This window comes from Pithys albifrons, chromosome 4 (assembly GCF_047495875.1).
Source record: "Pithys albifrons albifrons isolate INPA30051 chromosome 4, PitAlb_v1, whole genome shotgun sequence".
Lineage (NCBI taxonomy): Eukaryota > Metazoa > Chordata > Aves > Passeriformes > Thamnophilidae > Pithys > Pithys albifrons.
Genome location: NC_092461.1, coordinates 17,400,020 through 17,418,558, shown reverse-complemented (window position 1 = coordinate 17,418,558; position 18,539 = coordinate 17,400,020). Strand labels below are relative to the sequence as shown.

Below are 18,539 nucleotides of genomic sequence, written 5' to 3'. Positions count from 1 at the left end.
AGGTTAATATACAGGCTCAGATGGACTTAGGCTTGTGTACAAATGCTGTAGTGCACTCAGTATGAGATGAGAAATCCTCTGCCTCCCTTTTGCTGTCCTGACACATAGTTAGTGATTGGTTGGGTAGACAACCCTGTGCCTCCATGCCTAGAAATTATACCTTTGATTCTAATAAATGTTGGGCAGGGGAGATGAATGCCCCATGAATTTGTTTCTTTGCTTTTTGAACATCTTTGCTTTTAACATCTGTAATACCTCCTAATGCTTTATTCCATAACTTCATTATTCATTTGTAAAAAACTGTGCTCCCTTTTTAAGGCTTTAATCTGATAAGGCAACATTTCATTTGCTGCTCTTTACTTCTTGTATCATTAGTAGAAGTGAATAATCTGTCCTGTTTTACCTTTCTCAGTGTCACACATGATGTTAGTAGTTTGGGCATGTTTTTTCAAACTAAGTTATCCCAACCAGCTTATTGTTTCTCACACAGGTACTGTCCCTTAGCATTAATTACCTTACTGTTCTATACATTCTTGTCCATATGTTTTCTACTCCAGGTGAGTCCCTTGGGGCTTAGAAGATAAGGTTCATTTTCTTTGTGACCATAAAATCTCTCTTGCATTTCATTTTTCTAGTAATTCATAGTATTCCTTTTGCTTTAGGCTGATGTTTTCATAGAATGGTACACAGTTTCTCCAGCTGCTGTATATGTATTTCAGAGTTTTAAAAGCTCACTGAAAGCTCATCACTTAGTATTTATAGGTAGGACTTTGGGGGTTTTATTCCAGTTTATCAGCATTACTTTTCCTCCACACTTTTATCATCAGCACACAGAATTGAGATTATTCTGCAATTTTTCAGTCACCTTTGGCTTTTAATACCCTAAATAATCTACCGTGAGTCAATTGCATCTCACTATTCAGCTTTATCCAAATTTCTGATGGCTGTGTTGAACTGTGCATTTCCTTACATTGATCTACTAGAAATCTCTCTGCATTTTGAAGAGCGATCGTTTAATTTTTTGCTGTGTGTTTCCTATTGTCTAACCAAATTTAAGGAGCTTGTGCCCTGTAAAGAAAGGTTTTAGCCTGGAAACTTCCAAAACCTATTTAATAGTGAACACCTCTATAAAGAATTCTTTTTACTTTGCTGAGGTAGAGTCTGATCCTATTCGGATTTCCCTTTCCTCAGTCACCTATCAGTCCTATAGACTTTCTGGCAGACTTCCTGTTACTGAAGTGCTTGAAAAACATTTTATTATTTGTTTGGAAAATTGCTCTTAAAAATCTTTTTTTGGCTGGACCTACTAAATTTAACTTGCCAGAGTTGATATTCTCTTTTTATTTTATTTTTCGTGTCGGGGAACAGCTTTCACTTTCAGAACTGCTAATAATCACCATTACTGAGCTGTGTATTGAAATTATGAAAAAAAAAAAGAGAACTCTTGGGAGTTTCTCTTTCCACATTCCCTGTCTTTCCCCAAAAAATGACCTGAAAGAGGGTAGGTTTAGATTAGGTATTAGGAAAAAATTCTCTACTGTCAGGGTGGTGAGGCACTGGAATAGGTTGCCCAGAGCAGTAGTGAATGCCCCATCCCTGGAAGTGATTAAGCACAATGGAGCTTTGGGCAACCTGGTCTAGTGAAAGATGACCCTGTCCACACTGGGGGAGTTGGAACTAGATGATCTTTAAGGTTGCTCCCAACACAGGCCGTTCTATGACTCTATGTAGTTCAAGTTATAAAATAATTATTATTCTTTTTCTGAATTGCTTTTTCTCTCTTTAGCACCTCTTCAGAAAAGGCACTAAAAACATGAAGGTAATGCTCATAAAATTCAAACCATGGGGGGGAAAAAAACAAAGACAAAACCTTTGCAAAAATGTTGTTGTGAACATTGCTGCATGGATAAGAGAGAAGGAGTAGAAGAAAGAAAGATCAAGTTGGGAAATCTACACAAACAAATGATAAAATGGTCATGGCAAAATAATCACCTCTGAAATACTAAAGATTACAGTGCAGCTTGCTCTACAGTTCAGTTGAGATGAGTCCTAGAAATATTCTGAAATTATGAGTGTTTTCTAAAAATTATATCCAGATATAACAGAGGTGTGCATATATATGTGTGTGTGTGTGTATATATATATATACACACATATATACATGCTTGCATGTGTGCATGTCCTGCCTCAAAAGTGAGGAAGACTGAGATAGCAAAGTTTCCACATACTTTGATGGTATTTGAATAGTGGGCAGATCCCCCAGATTAGAGGCAAATTTCTTCCTTGAGCAGCTGCTTAGATTTCATCAGCAGATTTCAAATAGCAGGCTCTATCTCCTGTAAACATTGAGGTGTATGCAGACGTGATTCCTGGGTACATCCCAGCAGTGGCCAAGCACTGCACACTGAAGCAGCAAAGTATGGCACCAGACTATGTCAGTGCCTTTGACGGATTGAGTCCTGCAAACTTTTGTTCATGAGCCACTCCAGGGAAGTTGCTGATTTCTCCCAGAGCCTGCTGCTCTGCACAAAAATGTTGGGTCTGTTTAGAGTCATAACAAGGTAAGGCTTTCTGGCAATATATTGTCAGCTTTAACATTTCTCCAGATTTGCAAGGAGAAGATATCTTAGCTTTTGGAACTGAACAATTATCAAACTTTGAAAACACACTTACCACCCCTGAAAGGGAAGTAAACACTAAAATTTAGTACCATTATACATATAAATAACATATCTACTCTTACTCCAGGAGTTCTGCTGGATTCTGAATTCTTTTTTGAAAGGCAAAGTTACAGTTGTAAGCATAATTTTTTAAATACGTTTAACAATGAGACTTTTGATTTATTTTTCTTAGGACAAATGGATAAAATCAAGGTAAATGACAGCATTGGTTCTGATTTGTACTTCTTGAGAATCCACTGCACAGGACAAGGAAATAAGAGGGTGGGAGCCATGAGCACCTGGGATGTGATCAGCCCATAAACCATGGGTTTTGTGCATGCAACAGCTTTGATTTTGTTTCCCAGCTGAGTCCAAGATGTAAAATTTCACCTGTAAAGCCTCCTGGGGTTTGAGCTGTAGAAATGCTAAGGCTTCTGCAAGGTTAGCAACAATTTTGCACTGAGCACTGAAGAAATGCTTATTTCAGGCAGATACTATCCCTACCCTGAAGCTCTTATTACCTCTGAGGTGTTTTACACATCGCTAAAGGTCTACATGTATCTTGAATAAAAGCTCTCTGATCAGTCACTCTTTTTAATGTCAATGAGTGCTTGCTGGTGCAGGACTATCCTTCACCCCTGTAAAGGGAGAAAATTCCTTAAGGAGGTAAAGTGGGATGGTTCACAGACAGGAAAGGAAAGGCTCAGAGCAATAAGGAAGGAGATACAAACATGTGAATACAATTGGAAATACTTATCTATTCTCAGTCTAGAGAGCCCAACAATATAGGAGAAATAAAAAGAATGCAGGAGTGAAGTACTGAGAGAAACCTCATCACAGTTATATGACACAGAGAAAAGACTGAAGCAGGAAGAAGATTGTACCAGGAGCCGCAACACAGTACAAAACAAAACGAGGTGATGGAAGTTAGAAAAGAAAATGAAAGAAACAAATGTTCAAGAGACGCATATAATTTTTTTGGAAAAAAAAATCTCAGTGGAAAATGCACACTTAAAATGGCGCATAGATAAACCGTTTTTCTCCTACAATACTCTAACGCTCTAGAATCTAAAGGAGCTGTGCTAATAGCAGCTCTGTAAGGTAGGACAAGGTTATTATTTTATGTTCTTGGAGCTAAGGCGCTGAAAGGCAAAATGAATCTCAAGAAGGCATAGTGGAAAGCTGCAGGTGGAGAAGGGGTGCGAATTTGGTGAGCATCACTGAAGTATTTCTCTCTCAGTAAATTTTCATATGTTAAAAAAATAATGAAGTGTGATATGGAATTGCATATCAAAAGTCATTATCAATTGCATATCAAAAGGCATAGTGAGTTATGATTCTGTGTTGAACAAAACTTTTGTTCTAGATTTTTTCTTGTTGTTGCTACACTAGTGGCCAACAATAGTATAATCTATCAGAAAAGCTGCAGCAAGTAGGCTTTAATAACTCCAGCTTGAAGCACATATTTACTGAAATTTGAGTGCTATCTGCCAATATTGATGCAACATGTTCTGATGGTCCTGTAAAATGAACAAGTGCCAATATAAATTTCAAAGCTGTTCCCAGTTTTAAAATCTATAATTTACTCTGCAGATCCTCAGTAGTTTCCTGATCAAACTTGTCAAGCTCTACTCTGACACACTGGTAACTCTTATGTTGCACCAGCATATTGAAATATCTCATGATAGCCTTTCATATCAAGAATTTCTTTGCAATCCAACACTTTCATAAGGAACTCGAAGAGCACAACATGGACAAAATGCTAAAAAAATTCATGATCATTAGAGATGAACTATTTGCTATTTTGAGAATGACTTTATACTGATGACCCTTGAGACGGAATTAAGACTGACACAAGGTGGATTTCATACACTCAGGATCAAGGCCCCTGACTCTCAGAAACATTATGACTCCAGTGAACATAGCTTTTGCTGAATATTCTGAGAATGCAGAAGAAGCCAAGTTAAATTGAGTCCTCAGCTTCTAGCAGTAAACTGGATGGGCTATGAGCACAGGCAAAGCAGAAATTGTCTAAGGTAGCAAGCTCCTGGAAAGACAAAGCACACATCCCTTAACATCTGCCCTCCCTAATTCTGTTCTTGTTAGGACAGCGAAAAACAGGTTGTCTGAAACTGCTGCTGCCCCTAAAGCGGGAATGGAAACTATTGGTAGAATGCCCAGTGCCAGCAGCTGTGATAGCTGACTGGTATCAGTCCCTGGAGGCAGCCAGATTAGCAGCATGGATGCTCTAGATCTTTCCATTGCAATTCCCCACTTTCCTGTGGCAGGCAGGGATGGCCCTGTCCCATCTGTTATTTCAGAAGGACTAACTGTCAGTTTTGTCTTAGCTGTTGAAAAGTCTTGTGCTGGCTCTAGCATAAAAGGCATGCAAAATGTTCACAGTCTTAAATGAGGCATAAATCATGGCATTACTTATATTTAGAAATTCAGAGAACATCCTTGGTCTCAGTGTTATATGTACCATGCTACCCATTCAAAAGTGCATATGACATTATCAGCATTTCATTCTCTGCTACCAGCTAGGTCAGTTTTTCCTTCTTCTACCCCAAGTTCTTTTTGAACTGAATAGTTTAATGTTAAAAATATTTTTCATTCAGAATGGCTGAATGGATGGTCTGCCCTCGCTGTCGGCATTTCAGATTTGAACCACAAAGGTGCTTCAGTTTCAACTTCCCACTGCCTTGTGTTTTGGAGATTTTTGGTTTGATAATTTCAACACTTTCTACCTCTGGAATTTCCAGACATTACTGACTGAGTAGCCAAATTAGAGACTGGAAGCAGAACTTCCCAAGTCTCTTCCACAACTGCCTGACTGATTTTTGTGCCCTGGAGCTTTGCTCCTTCAAACTGGCAAACCTCAGACCTTGAGAGATGAAACTGAACTATTCATGTAGATTTGTGAACTGTTCTCTTGGTCCACTCTGTGCTTGGGCTATTCCCTACTGTTGAGTCAGTGTTTTTCAAAGTGGTAGAAATGTTGCACATTACTGCTTCTCTAGATTTACAAATCAAGACAGCTTTTAAATTTAATTATTTAATTTTTACAATTGTTCATAAGTGTCACAATGGACATACTATCACATACTATAAACCTCCTTTTTGTCATCTGTTTTAGGTCAAGAGTTGTATTGTGAGCCTCAGGAGGATCAGATTTCTCATTCTTTATTTCATATTCCTTACAGCAGCTTCCCCTTTGGTATACCACTGCACTAGGAGAAAGGAAGAACTTTATGTGAGTTCTGCTCAGGCTCAGCCTAGGGTTGCACTCTAGGCAGTTCACAGGCTTCCTTCTCTTCCTATTTCTGGCATTATTCTGTTTGGGTTTTTTCTCAGATGCAACTTATTTTTCCAAGATTAAGCAAGCTCTGACATTTGTATGCACACACTTTTGCCCTTCTTAGTGAAAACCCCTTGGGCATGGTGGCTGGATGCTTACTTCAGCTTTTGAGTTGGATAGTGGCTCCTATTGTTTCAGTTATCATTATTGTCAAGGAGTTTGATCACGTTTCATATTAGTCCTCAGTGAAGACTGGATGCTTGCTTCCAGTCTTCGATGAACTATTATGAAAATGCAAGGGGCACTCAAAAAACATAATTTCTTTGACTTTTAAAAGAAAATGGTGGGTGATTTAAAATTATTTTTAGCTCTGTGATTAGTAGTGTATAAATGTTATTTAGACCTTATACAAGAAACACAGTAATTTCTTCTTTGTACCAGACAACTAGCAAGTCCTCTTACACCCACTGGTAAACTTAGTCACTCTATTGTAAATCTTCACAAGCAAACTTCCCAAGGGAAGCTTTAATAAACTGGCACACTCCTCATGCCAGTGAAAAATGTCCTGCTGCCTTCCCTGTAACAACCAAACACAGAGTGGGAGCCTGTTTGAAAACCCAGGGCTCACTTAGAACTGTGGAGAGTTGCTTTGCCAGCTGCTTAGTGTAGGAGAAGAATTAGCTCATGCCTGTTATGGATAATCCTTTCCCTGCTAGTAAAGTCATCTGAAGCCACTGACCCTTTGAAAATAGGAAAGAAATACTTGCCACCTCTGAGCTTCTATGACCCTGCTGGAAGAGACATTCATGTCTCAAGACACCCTCTGCACCTTTCTTTGATTTCACTGATAACCTACTGGTTTCACTGTGTTTCGTCTTGTCTCTCCACTGCACCAAACTGGGTGGGTGGTGAAACACTGCAAAATTATGTTAAACGAGACTTAAGGGCAGACATCCAAGTGCAAGATTGAGAGCAAAAGGGTATAAATAAAACAATGACAAATTCACTTTCAGTCTATACTTAAGTATTACTCCTCTTTCAAGTACCCCATGAGGGATTTCTTTCGCACTGCTCTGCAGTGAGAGCAGTAGATGATGGATTCATAGTCAGACTTCTTTCCAGGTGGTGAGCTCACTTCTGCATGGCTTCTATTTCTAAGCATCCTGTTTTTCTCTGGGGCTGTGCTTTCAGATGCACATGCAAATACTGATCATGTCCTGTCTTGAGAGGGACACCACAGATACTTAAATGGTTATTTCCATGTGAGTGTGGCAGTGACTGTTAGCAAAATCCTGCCAATTTTTTCTCCTGAGACCAGAAGTGCTGTGCACCAAGAGCAAACTCTCTCTTTGTCCTACGGCAGTCTGCTGACTAGCTGCTCATAGGATCCCTTTCATCTCATCATGCTCCACTGATGTTATTTATACAATCATAGTATCTCTATTATGAACTATCAGTTGTGCATGTGTTCAGTAGGATTTGTGATCACTGGTACCTTAGTGACATTCTATAGTCATCACACTTCAATGACATAGATACCAGATGCTGTAAAATTCGTATGGTATGACTGCTAATGCAACTTGTACTTAATGTTTCAGATATAGTATCGTTTTTGAAGATCAGTTCCTCTCTGTTTTGCTGTGTGTCTAAGTAAAAAGTGTGTTTTATTCTGATATAACTGCACTGGAATTCCAAGCAAAGGATGTCACTTTTATAGAGCCATACCATAATTCCATTTAAAAAAAAATAAATCCTGAGTTTATCTTATCTTGGATGTACAGCACTCCTAGTTTCCTGTAGATACAGTCTCCCTTGATACAGAAACCCAGACACTGATTTTCAAGATAGAATTAATTTTGGACTTTATTGAGACAATAGACCTTGGTTTTGGCTGCCTTCAGAGAACAGAATTTCAGTCAAGCAGAGCTGATGTTGTAATCTTGGACGATGACGACATTTGTGATTGTCCAATGAGCCTTCCAAGGGATGAGCCTACATCTCTCGGTTTGGACACTGTTATTATCATTCTGAGCAAATTACTGGTGGTGTGGAAGGTGAACATGACTATAGCTGGAGTGGATTTAGATCTTTCCCAAACTTAAGATATTTTATCATTTGCATTATGTTCTGCTTTTTTAAAACTTTCAAAGTCAGTGCAGTAAAAGGTCTGATTTTTTTTTTCAGAATGGTGTGTGAGGTCAGCTGTGCAGAGGCATCTATCACTTTGCGTTTTTAGGAAAATTTATCTCAGTATTTTTAGAAAAAGAGGCAAACTTTGATTTTTAAAATTACACTAAAAGAGACATCACATTGAAATTTTCTCCTCAGAAAAAAAATGGCTATGAACCAAACACTTCTCTTACCTTCATTAATTCATTTTTTTAAAAAATAGCCTGGTAGGGTTTTTTTTATTTATTTTTTTAATGTTACCTGTCTCTCTTCATCTGAGTAAGACAGCCATAAACTCACTAAAAATTATGCAATTAATTGAGTTATGTGATTCAAATGCCATACATGTGGGGATTTGTCCCCTTTCTCCTTCCCACTAATGAGGTAAAGAATTCTATGTTTATGAGATTACACCACAAGGCTCATGAGTTAAATGTGAAGCTCAAATAATTGGCATTGATAATCTTATCAAACAAGAACAAAATTAGAATCAAAAGTAAATGCAACACAGAGAAATGGGACAGAAGACACTAGTGATTTTGTACTTAATGACCACAAAAGTATCTTTGTGAGATGTTTTACTTGCTGTGGTGGACTGACCAAAGCTTGGTCAACAGCTTTCTCAGACTTCCCGGCTACAGATACTTCCTGACAAACAGGGTTTCTAATCACTCAGTAGAGCTATATGCTTTATGCCTCACTTAGCACAGCTTTCTGTTGCAATCTTTGGTTTATTAACACCTAGTTAATTTCACTGTGCTTTCAATTTTTTTGAGAGCTGAATTTTTAGTGTTTAACTACTTAAAAGCAAGTTCCTGTAACTTACAGTATGGAGTCAATTGGACATGGGCTTTTAGAACTATTGACTATTCTTTCTTCAAAGATTAATTTTTATTTCAAAATTTTTGATAGTTTTTTGATGTTTTCCCTTTTTCTTTTTTTTATTTTAAATCTGGTGTGTGGTGCTACCATATTTGATCCAGAAGAATTGAACCACATGCTTAAGGAGAAGAATGGCATGCGGTTCATGAACCCCATAATTAGTTCCCCTTCTTAGCTCTAAGCAGTAATTAAATCTGTCACTTGTGCTCTGCTGATTCATTTATTTAGCTATTTAATTGCTCGGCTCAATACATCTTTATCTCCGGAACTGCAACATTTTATTCAGGCAAAGGAATAGCATAAGCCATTATTATTTTTTGTCCAATGGCAGGGACACGTAAAAGAAAAGAACACTAATACTAGATGATTTGGTGGTGTTGGCAGTTTTTACCTGCCAAACAAAACAGTATTTAAGGGAAAACTAGAACCAGTGCTTGAAGATAGCTTTTCATATGCAAGCTCACTTCTCCAGGAAATTATGTCAAATGCAAGGCCCCTGTGTATCTGATTCAGGTTTCCATAATGGGTTAACTTAAAGCACTTCCAGATAATACATAATTTCTATAAAATGAGTAGTCTTAGCCTGATCTACTGTTGGAATATTTTATAAACCGTTTAAAACTGAAAATATACACTGAATTGTTTACAATCTCATCAGCATGTTTTCTTTATACATTTTAATATTGGGACATTGCTCATGGAAATTTCTGTCATCTGTCTTTTAGATTTATCATCAAATAGAGCATTTTAATCTGTAAAGCAAATGGTGTTTGGAATACTTTCTGGCTTGCAAAGACAGTCCTTCGGAATACCTCTCTATGATGCATATTTCCATACATGCAATATTCTTCATGTTACATTTTCATCATCCTTAAGCAAGGTTGCAAGATTCTTTCACCATTTTTATACATAGGTTGAAAAAGCTAGTGTGGAAAGCAGCATGCAAAACAAGGAGGAGCAGATCAAGCCAGATCAAGTCAAATAGAGCCTTTTGGCAAAATGAGAAAATTTTTTTTTTATTTTTATTACCTTTTTTCTCCCTCTCTGAACTCTGCAGTGATAGCTGACCCAGGAAACAAAACACAAAATTCACCCAAAAATCAGCGAAAAGGATAATTTTCTGTTACTTCTGGCATCAGTGGCTCAGTTCCACCAAATTATTCATCTCCTTTGCTGGCTAGATTTTTGTACCATATATATGTCTTGCATTTCAATCCACTAGTGACTCATTTTTGCTGTCTTATTATTCAGTTACAACTATGCAGCTATTTAAGTCATAGCTCATGTTTTTCCCAGGTAAGCTCATTATTCTAAAAATGTTTTTACTGCTTACCTGGAGGGGGTTTTGTTGTTGAGGATTATGTTGGGGTTTTTATCCCTTCAGTGAGGGTTCTGTCCACTCCTTTGCAATGCAAAACATGTCTCTCCTGCTGCTGTGGACACCCATTTTGGCCCTGCTTGAAGTAAAAGCAGGACCATGTGTAAAGATCAGCTGGTGGAAGTGGCAGGGTTTATTAGCCATATTGCCTGTGATACACCTTCGACACACAGCTGGACATCCTGCCATACCTCTGGCTGCTGTGTTGGGCTACATGGACCTGCACCATGCCAGAATGGGGAATTTCTGCTTTGCTCTCACCCCACCGCCATCACTGCTGTCAGGGAGGGCTTTGTCAGTCCATGGACTGGCAGCTTTGGCCTGACAATGCTCAGTCTGTGTTGTTTGTGTTGGTGTTGCTGTTTTGCATGTGCAGTCAGGGTTACCCAAAGCTCTTTGCTGAAATAAAGAATATTTCAGTCCCTGCTAAATCTAGGAAGTGTTGAAATCTTGTAGGTTTATTCTTGCAATTCTTTGTTATGTTGGGCTCATGCTTAAAGCAGTAAAAACCCTCTGTGGACATCCTTTGAGGATGAGGGTGTTTTGAGGTATGTGTACATAAATGTGTTTAGTTTGAGAAAGCAGTGTTCAATGTAGCAGGACAAACAAGTACGATCAGAGGAGGGCATGAGAATGAAATGGAAAAAATAACATTTATTTGTAGATGAGAAGTTTATTGTTGAGTTGGTGGAAAGCCAACAGAGGAAATACAGGGTTAATTTCAGACGGCTTTTATCTCGGTTCTAAAAGAGCATGAGGTTAGTCAATGAGATTAACTACTTTTACACAGATTTGTACATAAACATTGGGGCACAAGACTTGGAGGGACATCAGCTGAGTGCCCTCCCTTTGCAACGATTACATTCTTGAATGTCTGGGGAGGGAATTAGGTGACAGTAGCTATGGCTTCCCCTTAGATGAACCTAGTTGTTGTCACTCTGCTATCAACAGACTGGAAACCACTATTTCGGAGGCACTTCAGAGTTTACAAGTAGTCTTAGGGGCCAGAAACCACTCCCTTCTCTCCCTCTGCCCTCCCCATGCTGGGACCAGTGGCATCAGTGGTGCACAAGGTCAGGGTCTGGGCACTGCTGGTGGAGGCACTCTTCTTGATCATGTGTTTCGATTTGGTTTTGTTTGGTTTTTGTTTGTGGTGGGCTTTTGTTTGTTTGGTGACTTTGTTTTTATTCTCTTAGTTTTCAGCTCTAACATTGCACACTTAGAAACCTCAGGCTGGAGTTTCACCTCACTCACAACACTGGAACATGTTAGTGTAAAATGTGTCTAAGTCAAATTAGATTAAATCCTTCAGTCTTGAAACAAATGCACCCCAGTCTGTACTGTATTGAATGTATTGATTTACTTGCTGGTGTACTGGGAACTTCTTGTTTTAATTTAGAGAAGTCACTGCCTGTTATATTTTTGTGATGCACCATATCTGTGGGATTGGAGGCTACTTCTGCCCAGCCCTGGTCAGTCTTCTTGGTTATATAAGGTGCACAGACTTGGGCACCTATAAATATTAGCGAGCAGCTGTCACAAAGGGATTGTGAGTGAGCTGCTCAGGACCTCAAAAACATAATAGCTTGGCACCCAGAAATACACAATTTTGATAACATATTACAAGGTTACATATTGGGGCGAGAGGGTAGGGAGGTGGTGACTGCTTTTAATCTTTGTCTCTTTTAAAAAAAAAAATCTTCTTTTGCACTCCTGATATACATTGGATCTTTACAATTTTTATCACATTAGGATATGACATTCCTGGCCTTGACAGTGCTTTTGTTTGTATATTTATAGCAGCCTCTGGTCATTGTTGAGCAAAGGCGATTGCCCTGCCCTCTGGCCCTTTCTTAAGCAGATTTTGGGCAGAAGCTCCTCTCATGTGGCACTAATTGAAGTGACTGGCGGAGGGGGTGATGTGAGCACACTCGGGCTGCTCTGCCAGGGGCTAAGCCAGGGGAGGGAGGGAGGAAAAAGCTGGAAGAAGGGAGGAAAGGGACAAAATTTAAAAAAAAAAAAAAAGGAAGGGAAAAAGAAAGAAAAACCAAAACAACCCACAAGCCGGGCTTTGCTTCACTCAGGCAGAGCGGAGGGTGCCGGCCATCTGTCCGCGCAGGGCGGCGCAGGGAGCGGGCTGGGCGCGGGCGGCACAAGGCGGCTCGGCAGGGCACGGCACGGCTCGACTCGGCTCGGCACGGCACGGCACGGCGGGACCCGCTCCGCAGGTGGGTGCCGCGGGGCAGCGCGGGGGGCGCCGCCGGGGTGGGCGCTGCGGCTCTTTGTTGTGAGGCTGCGGGACGAGCGGCCGCAGGCACCGCGTGTGGCCGCGCTGCCGGTCCGGGACGGGCAGAGCCGCGAAACTCCTCGTGAAACACCGAAACCAACAAGTTGCTGCAGAAGTGCTCCATGCGGAGATGGGGTGGTTTATCGGCTGAGAGACCCATCAGGCACTTAGTCGGGAAGTGTGAGCTTCCTGCGGGTGAGGAACCCCGCCTGGACCGGAGCTGCGGCGCTTAAACGCGGTAACATCACCCGGAGCTGCTCGGTGTGTGCCCGTGGGTCCCGGGAAATGATCTCCTGCAAGTGTAACGCGAAATGGGGGGAGACCAAGGAAGACCGCAGGGGATGCGGAGGGATTAGAAAGGCAGAGGCTAATAAGTTTCTGGCGTGCTGTAAACCAGCATCACTGTCAAAAGCAACAAGGCTGGAATATTGTCCCATATTTTGGCATTGGAAGCTATCACTTTTCATTTAACAGTTAACGTTTCCGGAGGCTTTTGTTGGGGTTGTTTTTAAATTGCTGTGTGAATAGTCTGAGTAAACAACCGCGTCGTCGCTCTGTGAGTTGTGCAGTGGGGAAAAAGTGAACTTCAAAAGTGTGTGTTTCTTAAAGAAAAGTTCGAAAATATATGGTAGTTTTGAGCTGACGGTAAACAGAGGAGTCTGGACTTCATACCTCATTATTATAGTGATTATTATTTTAAAAGATGCAAGCAATTTTGTTGCTGTGCACCTAAAACTATGTTTTAATGTCTTTTATGCATCTAATAGAATGTCCTGTTAGTGGATATGGGTGTGTTTAGTGTACAACTTGTACTTATGTTCCTGATAACCCTATTAGTACTACCGGGAAAATAAATACTTAGCTATCACCCATTATCTAAACATATTTTAACAGCTTATGCATAGATTATAGGCAGCAAAATGCAGTCATAACTGGAAATACCTTTGCATGTCTATCTTCAAATGTTAAAAAAAATGAAATGTGTTAGAAGCGTGCATATTATCCAGTCTCTAGCTCCTATTTGTTTCTTTTCTATATGGTTCTAGATGTAGAACAATAGTGAAAAGTGGTGTTGAGCATCTGGTAATCCATTTGTCCGCTGCTTATCCCTACAAAGATTCCTGGTGAAAAGTTCATGAGCTATCACCGAGAATGGTTCAAAGCAGAGTCCAGGAATTGGCCATACTTTAAACTGTCAAGGGTATATGAAAATAAACGGAAAGGCTGAGGCTTGCTTCCTCATAAACCTCTTCAGAAAGTGTCATCTATCTAGTGTGCTACTCATTGTACTCAAGAAAAGTAAAAACTTGATTGATCATGTGATTATTGCTCTGTATTGTCTTAATCTATAGTCAGGTGAAGAAAAATATTTTTACTTTCCTTACAATCTCAAATAGCTGGTTTCTTACAAAAGACTTTGCCCTGTTTCTTTCTGTAATGTGTCCTTGTTGCGAAAACAAATCCTCAAGAATATAAATGTTTGTTTTACTGGTTATATTCCTTATCCCTCTTGCTTTTTCAACTTATGCCTGTTTGAATATTTCCATAATATTGAAGTCAGTTCCCATTACTTCCTTCAAAGACCCTATTTAAACATATTGGTAGAGTGTGTGCAGTATGATAACAGGTAGTGCCATGGATATATTAATTTTATTCTTACATGGCTCAATATACGTTACTTCAGAGAAGCTAGAAACATGATGAACACTCCATTAGTGGCATTGGTAAGAAATACCTTAACACAAGTGCACAGTCAGTAAGAAAGCACTTTTATTTGAAGTTGTTCTTATAACAGACAGTGTACAAATAATCATAACCTGTGCCACATATCTGCCATGATAGATTACATTTGCTTTTAGTTTCATTGTAAATGTAATTTTTATTCAGGATAGCTGCATTTCTCTCAGATGTCCAGGCTCCTTGTTCCTTTTTTTCAGCCTTTGCAGCCTCTGAATGCTGCAGGAATTTGCTGGGTGAAGGACTGGGTGTCCGTGATGTTGAGGTTTCAGGATGCAGCTCTTCTTAGGAGCCCGATTCAGGATTGTAGAGCATTGAGGTCTGATAATAACGTAAAGTGAAATGTGGTATTAAAAATATAAGTCAAATCCGAAGACTGCTGTGTTGGTTGGATACCCAAGAGCAGCCTGGAATAGCCTTCTTTGACAGATTACTGAAAATGCAGTGAGCAACTTTTGCAAGCCATGAGGGGAAGTGCTCAGTTTTCCACATTTGAAGCCGCTTGCGACGGAGCCATCGCAGGGCAAGAGGCTGTCGTGGATGAAGGGCAAGGGTCTGCATCCCTTGTGGTGGCTCTGTGCTGGGGTAAGAAGGACAGAACATGGGGGAGCAGGGGATGAGTTGGCCCTCCTGCTGAGGAGGGCTGGGAGCCTCAGTCCAAGCATGCTGGGGCAGTGCAACTGCAAAGGACCCTTGCAGTAAGGCAGGGGTGTATTACGGTGGTGGAAAGTTGTGGAGCAGCTTGCAAAGCTAAATGGGGGATGTGACTACAGCCATTGGAGTGTGTAACAGAAGTGTGAAAGAGGTATTTGAAGAAGGGAAGGGTTTTGGAGTGTCAGATGCTTGGAAAAAACACATGGTGGTCATGGTATGGTATTCTGAGATGGGAAGAGCGGTCAGAGATCTGGTGAGGCAAGGAGCAAAGGCAGGCTGGTGGCCCCAGGAGAAGCCAGGAGCCAAAACTCTTAATGCTACCACAGGGAGACTTTGCATTTGGGCAGATAACCCAGTTTGGGTGCTTTGAGAACAAAGAGTCAGGAGCTAGGAAATAACCATCAAGGTTCCTGCTTGTCATCACGTACCAAGGAGGAAGCGTTGAGCAACTGAACTGAGGGGAGATTAGGTGCTGCAATCATAACTGGGGTGCAGTGGGAGGGCTGACAGCCAGGAGAATGGGGGAGAGGGAATAATCTTCAGCCTTTTCTCTGGCATATGTGAAATTGGGCGGACAAAAGTTTGAAGCACAACATAAGGATAGTAACCCAGAATGAATATGTAGCACTGAAACTGTTTACTCTTGTCATTAGTCTTTCCCAAAGATTTTCAGTTATTGGGATAGCCATCTTCTGACATTTTTAACAACATCATCATTGGATATTGTAGAATGCACAGAAATTTAGTTTCACAGACTTTGCCAGATCATTTTGCTTTAAAGGAAACCTAGTTCCACTTCTAATAACAGATGCACTTTGTTGCATTCACTTGCTAAGCAACAGACTGCCTGCACTGCCTGTGAAGCGCAAAAGCAAGAGAGGCTTTGACACACCAAGTAGAGCTTACGTGAAGTTTGTGAACAGCATCAGAAAGAGTGAGTGACGAATGCTCTGAGTTTTGTTCCTTACATTAAAATAGTTTAAGGCTGGGTATTTTTCTCTTCTGGCTGCCATCAGCAATAGAAGTATCAACAGGAGAAAAATGGGTCGCTTGGGTTTTAGCATTAAGCAGCAAATCCAGGGCCAATAGGATTTAGCTGGGATGTTAAGGTTTATTCAGTGCATTTAGTTAATGAAGTTGGGGGGAGGAAGAGGAAAAAGTCAGTGTCTGGGCTTGGGGGAGGGGATGAAATAGCCTGCTGCCACCGGGTGCATCCTGTGGTGACTCCTGATTGATAGATGCTCCACAAGGCAAAAAAGGACTGAGTGAAGGAGGTTTTAATTAAAAACCACCAGCTCAATGCGAGGTCTTTTGGCTTAAAATCAAGCAGAAAGTCTTTATAACAGACATCCACCAAGTCTTAAGGGTGTTTGTTTTTACCCTTAAGGGTGTAGTGTCCATCAGCTAGAGAGAGGGAAGAGGGACATGATAACATGTCCAAGCATCTATAAAGTGGTTATAAGAGCCACAAAGATACTCAGCAAGTGCAGCTGAATGTTAATATTTGTCAGTCAGGCACAGAAATAAACTTCAGGCTAACAAACTCCTATTTGAGCACTATATCAGATTTCCAGCAGACAGCCCCATCATCCCCTATGCATATGGGTGGCCCTTTGCTGTGCTCACCCAGATTCTGAAACCTTTGTGTCCCCTGCCAAAGGCTGTCATCTTGTGTACAGACATGCTGTTCAGCATCTTGACTTGCTTTCTGAGCTCTGAAAGCCTTCAGCACAGAGACACAAAAAACAACTAGTATAGAAAGTCATTGTTATTTAAAATATAAAGGGCTATGATCTATAATGAAAAAAAATGCAAACCAACATGAATTGAGCTTTTCTTCCAATAGAGTTAGTGAGTTTATCTTTTTTTGTCTTGGTTTGGTATTTTAATTTTTGTCCTCTATGAACCAGCTCCCACTTGGATCAGACCTTGCTTATTCCAAAGCTGTGATAGTCTTTAGAGTATCATCAACTTTCTTATCCAGCCACTCACTCAGAGGTCTGTGCTTGGTGCAGTATTTAGGTGCTGTTGGGAGTCGTTGAGCAGCGATTAGTACTGTCAAGACTCAGGCCAGTAACCTCGGCATACTTTCCTTCTATGAAGAATGTGGGCATCGATGGCAGGATTTGACTGTAACAGTATGGAATAATTAAGCAGCAGGCTTATAAAGGGAGTAAAAAGAGTCCACGTCACTGTTGTTCTTGGCATAATCTAGTTGCTCAGACAGCCTATAGCTTGATACAAGTGTGTGAGGAGGACCCTGCACTATTTCTTAGTAGAATTTTTTGCAGTGACACCTGAAAATTTCTGCAAAATGGTCCAGAGAAAAACCTGAGTGTGTGATTTTTGGTTTTGTTTCTATTTGACCTTACATATACTTCAAGATGAATATTTTCAAGTACATTAAAAAAAGCAATGAAGATGCTTAATAAAACACTGCACTTTTCTGCCTTGTTTTGTACTGGTTTATTTCTGTTAGATTCACCTTTTGCCATGCTTATAGAGTAGTTTAGGGACATGTCCGTAATAAGAAACAAAGAATAACTCCACTAAAATTACAAAAAGAAACCCCAAACAACAAAGCAGCAAAAGCATTTGACTGTGATGCTTACAGCAGGGCTTTATGAACATTGAGCCAAGTTTTAGGAAATGGGGGTGGCTGTGTCACAACAGCAGTCCCAGGCACAGCAGCAAGAGTCTGGGCAGCTGCACATAGACCTTGTGGAGCTCTTGGAAAAAACTCCAGTCAGCTTTTATATATAAATAGGTTTGTGTTTGTTGGTAAGCAAATACAGATATTATTACTGATTTTAGGATTTCATGAAATGAAATCCGAGTAGTCTAATTGTCTCAGTGGCAACTAAGGGAAGCAGAATACCATCCCAGATCCAGACCACACTACAGAAGAGTGAAAGGAGATACATTTCCCCCCCAAAAATACTTTTGAATGTATCTGCATGGTAGTGAAGTCCTTGGTGCAATGTCCACACCATCTAGTCCTGTATTTATGATGCTCTATTACCTTTACCCTGGCTGATGTGTATTTTCTCATCAGTGGGCAGTAAAGCACCTATTCAGCATTTGAACCTAAATGACTAGAAAGACAGAATCTGAGATCTGAAGACATAAAATGACTTTTCTGTGATTTCATTCAATTAATGTAACTGTGTGTGTACCTCAAGGATCTCATTAGCGTGATCCTGGCTACATGCCAGCATCTAATCAGAAAAGCCAATGGAAAATTTGCTGGCTGTATTGTAACATTAAACATTCTATATAGAACAACAGCAGAGATTTTAAATTAAAGGGCTGTGAAACATTGGGGGTTGATGCAACCTTTGTAAGTGCTGTAAATCCAATCAATAATTACTATATAAGCACAATAATTACTATATAGTACTAGATTAAATACTGAAAGTCCCTGAGCTGCTGTGTGGATCTGGTGGAGATTTGCTTACATATGATCAAAATTAT

General features: G+C 40.2%; 1 protein-coding gene across 13 annotated transcripts in view; it reads left to right on the top strand.

The window, feature by feature from the left end:
* The window catches only part of LOC139671172 (poly(rC)-binding protein 3-like), a 511,988-nt gene that overhangs the window by 354,221 nt on the left and 139,228 nt on the right, over window positions 1-18,539 (top strand). The window contains exon 1 of one of the 13 annotated variants that reach the window (XM_071553568.1): window positions 12,286-12,615. The exons of 8 other annotated variants lie outside the window; for them this stretch is intronic. The gene's annotated coding sequence lies outside the window, so the exon portion shown is untranslated. Of the gene's footprint in view, window positions 1-12,285; window positions 12,616-12,691; window positions 12,936-14,946; window positions 14,997-15,929; window positions 16,000-18,539 lie in introns of those variants that run through there. 4 more of the 13 variants (XM_071553574.1, XM_071553570.1, XM_071553572.1 and 1 more) reach the window with 4 other exon arrangements.